Source organism: Macaca thibetana, chromosome 6, assembly GCF_024542745.1.
Source record: "Macaca thibetana thibetana isolate TM-01 chromosome 6, ASM2454274v1, whole genome shotgun sequence".
Lineage (NCBI taxonomy): Eukaryota > Metazoa > Chordata > Mammalia > Primates > Cercopithecidae > Macaca > Macaca thibetana.
In genome coordinates this window covers 85,325,851-85,331,745 of record NC_065583.1, presented here as the reverse complement: position 1 = coordinate 85,331,745, position 5,895 = coordinate 85,325,851, and the positions used below count along the sequence as shown (strand labels likewise).

General features: G+C 36.5%; 1 non-coding gene across 1 annotated transcript; it reads right to left on the bottom strand.

Moving 5' to 3' along the window:
- Window positions 1-5,462: 5,462 nt before the first annotated feature.
- LOC126957684 (U6 spliceosomal RNA) lies at window positions 5,463-5,566 on the bottom strand. Its single transcript, XR_007726870.1, has one exon. It is a non-coding gene; the product is annotated as a U6 spliceosomal RNA (small nuclear RNA).
- Between the last annotated feature and the right edge of the window lie 329 nt (window positions 5,567-5,895).

The window sequence follows — 5,895 nt, the reverse complement described above, 5'->3', positions numbered from 1 at the left end:
CTTTTCCAGTATGTGGTAAAGCTTATATCTGCATATCCTTTTCATAGTCTTTAAATTCAAGTCTTCTGAAACAACCGGTGTGACAAGGACAAATACGCCATCTCTTTTGTCCATTTTCTAATTCAATGGTTTGTTTTTGCCACTCTTGAGTTTTAAGAGTTCTTTATATATTCTAGATACTAGCCCTTGTTAGATTTGTGGTTTGCAAGTGTTTTCTCCCCAGTCTGTAGCTTGTCTTTTCAGCCTGTTTAGGGTCTTTCTCAGAGCAAACATTTTCATTTTGATGAAACCCACCTTATCAATTTTTCCTTTTATGAATTGTGCCTCTGGTGGCAAGTCTAAGAACTCTTTTTTTTAAACTTTTATTTCAGTTTCAGGGTACATGTGCAGGTTTGTTCTATAGCTAAATTGTGTGTTATGGGGGGGTGGTATACATGTGATTTCATCACTTAGGTAATAAGCATAGTACCTGATGGGCAGTTTTTCGATCCTCACCCTTCTCCTACCCTGCACAAGTAGGCCTCTGTGTCTCTTGTTCCCTTCTTTGTGTCCGTGTTTGCTCAGTGTTTAGCTCCCACTTATAAGTGAGAACATTTGATGTTTGGTTTTCTGTTACTGCATTAGTTCATTTAGGAAACTGGTCTCCTGCTCCATACATGTTGCTGCAAAGGACATGATCTCATTATGTTTTTATGGCTGTGTAGTATTCTATGGTATATATGTACCACATTTTCTTTATCCAGTCTATGACTGATAAGCATTTTAGGTTGATTACATTTCTTTGCTATTGTGAATAGTACTTTGACAAACATACATGTGCATATGTCTTTATAGTAGAATGATTTATATTCCTTTGGGTATGTACCCAATAATGAGATTGCTGGGTCAAATGGTAGCTCTATTTTTAAGTACTTTGAGAAATCACCAAACTGCTTGAAATTAGTGGCTGAACTAATTTACAACAGTGTATAAGTGCTCCCTTTTCTCTGCAGCCTTGCCATCATCTGCTATTTTTTTTTTTTTTTTTTTTTACATTTTAATAGCCATTCTGAATGCTGTGAGGAAGTATCTCATTGTGGTTTTAATTTGCATTTTTCTAATGATTAGGGATGTTGAGAATTTTTTGAATGCTTTGTGGCTGTGTATATATCTTCTTTTGAAAAGTGTCTGCTTATGTATTTTGCCCCCTTTTTAATGGTGTTATTTGTTTTTAGATTGTTAAGTACCTTATAGATTATAGATAGTAGACTTTGTCAGATGCATAGTGTGCAAATATTTTCTCCTGTTGTGTGAGTTGTGTATTTACTCTGTTGATAGTTTCTTTTGCTGTTCAGAAGCTCTTTAGTTTAATTAGGTCCCCCTTGTCAATTTTTGTTTTGGCATCTTCATCATAAAATCTCTGCCAAGGCCTGTGTCTAGAATGGTATTTCCTAGGTTTTCTTCTGGGATATTTATAATTTTCGGTTTTATATTTAAGTATTTAATCCTTCTTTTTTTTTTTTGAGTATTTAATCCTTCTTGAGTTAAGTTTTGTATATGGTATAAGAAAGGGATCCAGTTTCAATCTTCTGCATATGGCTAGCCAGTTCTCCCAGAACAGTTTATTGAATAGGTAATCCTTTCTCCATTGTTAATTTCTGTCAGTTGTATCAAAGATCAGATGATTGTAGGTGTGCAGCTTTATTCCTGGGCTCTCTATTTTGGTCCTTTGGTCTATGTGTCTAATTTTGTACCAGTACTATGCTGCTTTAATTACTGTAGTCTTGTGGTAGTTTGAAGACAGATAATGTGATGCCTCCAGCTTGTTCTTTTTGCTTAGGATTGTTGTGGCTGTTTGGGCTCTTCATGTTGGTTCTATATGAAGTTTAAAATAGTTTTTTCTAATTCTGTGAAAAATGTCATTGGTAGTTTCATAGGAATAGCATTGAATCTGTAAATTGCTGTGGCAGTATGGCCATTTTAACAATATTGATTCTTCCTATCCATGAGCATGGAATATTTTTCTATTTGTTTGTGTCATCTCTGACTTCTTTGAGCAGTGTTTTGTAGTTCTTCTTGTAGAGATCTTTCATCTCCCTGGTGAGCTTCATTCCTAGGTATTGTATTTTTTTGTGGCTATTGTGAATAGGATCACCTTCTTGATTTGGCCCTCAGCTTGGACATTATTATTGAAAAGAAATGCTACTGATTTTTGCACATCGATTTTGTATCCTGAAACTTTGCTGAAGTTGTTTATCAGATTTAGGAGCTTTTGGGCAGAGAGTATAGGATTTTCTCAGTATAGAATCATATCATTTCAAGCAGAGATAGTTTGACTTCCTCTCTTCCTATTTGGATGCCTTTTATTTCTTTCTCTTGCCTGATAACTCTGGCTCGGATTTCCTGTACTATGTTGAATAGGAATGATGAAAGAGGGCATCTTTGTCTTGTTCTAGTTCTCAAGGGGAGTACTTCCAGCTTTTGCCCACCCATTCCGTAGGATGTTGGCTGTGAGTTTGTCATAGATAGCCCTTATTATTTTGAAATATGTTTCTTCAATGCCCGGTTTGTTGTGAGTTTTTAACATGAAGGGATGCTGAATTTTTATTGACGGCCTTTTCTGCATCTATTGAGATGATCATGTGGTTTTTATTTTTCATTCTGTTTATGTGATGAATCACATTAGTTTGTGTATGTTGAAACCAACCATGCTCTCCAGGGATAAAGCCTACTTGATGGCAGCAGGTTAGCTTTTTGATATACTGCTGAATTTGGTTTGCTATTATTTTGTTGAGGATTTTTGCATCTATGTTCATCATGGATATTGGCCTGAAGTTTTTGTTGTTGTTGTGTCTCTGCCAGGTTTTGGTATCAGTATAATGCTGGCTTTATAGAGTGAGTTGGGGAGGAATACCTCCTTTTCAACTCTTTGGAAGAGTTTAAGTAGAAATGGTACCAGCTCTTCTTTATGTGTCTAGTACAACTCAGTGTGAATCCATCTAGTTCTGGGCTTTTTCTGGTTGTTAGGTTTTTTCTTAGGGATTCAATTTTGGAACTCATTATTGGTCTGTTCCCGGTTTGAATTTCTTCCTGGTTCAGTTTGGGAAGTTGTATGTTTTCATGAATTTATCTATTTCTTGCAGGTTTTCTTATGTGCAGGTTTTCTAGTTTGTGTTCATAATAGCCTCTGATTTTTATTTTTATTTTTATTTTTGCATTTCTGTGGGGTCAGTGGTAATGTCCCCTTTGTCATTTCTGATTGTGTTTATTTGGATCTTCTCAATTTTTTTTTCTTTATTAGTCTAGATAGCAGTCAATCTATCTTATTTATCCTTTCAAATAGCCAACTTATGGTTTTGTTGATATTTTGTATGCTTTTCTGCATCTTAATTTCTTTCAGTTCAGTTCTGATTTTGGTTATTTCTTGTTCTGTTAGCTTTAGGATTGGTTTGCTCTTCTTTTTCTAGTTCCTCAAGGTATGATATTAGGTTGTTAATATGAGATCTTTTTAACTTTTCAGCGTGGGTGTTTGATGCTGTAAAGTTTCCTCTTAATACTGCTTTAACTGTGCCCCAGAGATTCTGGTATTCTATATCTTTGTTCTCATTCATTTCAGAGAATTTCCTGATTTTTGCTTTAATTTCATTGTTTACCCAGAAATCATTCCAGAGAAGACTGTTTAATTTCCATGTAATTGTATGGTTTTGAGTAATCTTCTTGGTACTGTTTTCCATTTTTATTGCACTATGGTCTGAAAGTGTGTTTGGTATGATTTTTGTTTTTAATTCGCTGAAAATTGTTTTATGGCTGATTATATGGTCAATTTTAGAGTATGTGTCATGTGCAGATGAGAAGAATGTATGTTCTGCTATTTTGGGGTACAGAGTTCTGTAGATATCTGTTAGGTCTATTTGGTTACATGTTGAGTTCAGGTCCTGAATATCTTTGTTAGTTTTCTTGGTTAATGATTTGTTTATTACTGTTGGTGGGATGTTGACATCTCCTATTATTACTGTATTGTTATCTCTGTCTCTTCACAGGTCTCAAACAACTTGTTTTATGAATCTGGGTGCTCCTGTGTTGGGTGCATATATATTTAGGGTAGTTAGGTCTTCCTGTTGAATTGAACCTCTTACCATTATGTAATGCCTTTGTCTCTTCTGATTTTTGTTGGTTTAAAGTCTGTTTTGTCTGAAATTAGAATAGGAACCTTTCCCTTTTTTTCTGTTTTCCATTTGCTTGGTAGATTTTTTCCATTTGTTTACTTTGAGCTTATTGTGTCATTGTATGTGAGATGGGTCTCTTGAAGACAGGATACAGTTAGGTCTTACTTCTGTATCCAACTTGCCACACTGTGCTTTTTAATTGCACATTTAGTACATTTATCTTCAAGATTAATATTGATATGTGCAGATTTGATCCTGTCATCATGTTGTTAGCTGGTTACTATGCAGACTTGATTGTGTAGTTGCTTTATAGTGTCAGTGGTCTATGTACTTAAGTGTGTTTTTGTGGTGGTCAGTAAGTCTTTCATTTCCACATTTAGCACTCCCTTAAGGACCTCTTGTAAGGCAGGTCTAGTGGTAATTAATTCTCTTAGCATTTGCTTGTCTGAAAAGAATCTTATTTCTCCTTTACAGATGAAGTTTAGTTTGGCTGGATATGAATTTTTTTTTTTTTTTTTGGAGACTTGCTCTGTCGCCCAGGCTGGAGTGCAGTGGCGCCATCTCGGCTCACTGCAAGCTCCGCCTCCCGGGTTTACGCCATTCTCCTGCCTCAGCCTCCCGAGTAGCTGGGACTACAGGCGCCTGCCACCTCGCCCGGCTAGTTTTTTGTATTTTTTGGTAGAGACGGGGTTTCACCATGTTAGCCAGGATGGTCTCGATCTCCTGACCTCGTGATCCGCCCATCTCGGCCTCCCAAAGGGCTGGGATTACAGGCTTGAGCCACCGCGCCCGGCCCATATGAAATTTTTTTATTGGAGTTTCTTTTCTTTAAGAATATTGAACATAACTGCTCCCCCGCCACCAATCTCTTCTGGCATGTAGGATTTCTGCTGAAAAGTCCACTATTAGCCTGACAAATTTCCCTTTGTAGGTGACCTTCCCCTTCTATCTTCCTTTATATTTTTCCTTTTATGTCAATCTTGGAAAATCTGAAGACTGCGTGTCTTGGGGGTGGTCGTCTTGTACAGTATCTCACAGGCATTTTCTGCATTTTCTGCATTTGAATGTTGGCCTCTGTGGTGAGGTTGGGGAAATTTTCATGGATGATATACTCAAGTATGTTTCCAAGTTGCTTGTTTTCTCTCTCTCTTTCAGGGATGCCAGTGAGTCATAGATTTTGTCTATTTATGTAATCCCATAATTCTCGGAGGTTTTTTTCATTAAGATATTCTCTTTTCTTTATGTTTGTCTGACTGAGTCAGCTCAGAGAACCAGTCTTTGAACTCTGAGAGTCATTCCTCAGCTGGGTCTATTTTGAAAATTATGGAACGCCTCATGAATATATGTGTCATCCTTGTTCAGCGGCCATGCTAATCTCTGTATCATTCCAATTTTAGTATATGTGCTGCCAAAGACAGCACACATCTAAGAATTCTTTGCCTAGACCTCAATCCCAAAATTTTTATCCAATTTTTTTTCTAACATAGAATGCAAAACAGTTTTGCAAATTACACTTAAGTCTGCAATCCATTTTGGGTTAATTTTTATGTGTAATAAAATGTGAGGTGTATGTTGAGGTTCATATTTATTTGTTTTTCTATGGATTTGCAATTGCTCCAGCACCATATATTGAAAAGGCTGTTCTTCCTCCATTGAATTGCTTTTGCACCTTCATCAAAAGTCAGTTAGGCATATTTGTTTGGCTCTATTTCTGGGTTTTCTGTTCAGTTCCACTGATATATGTGTCTGT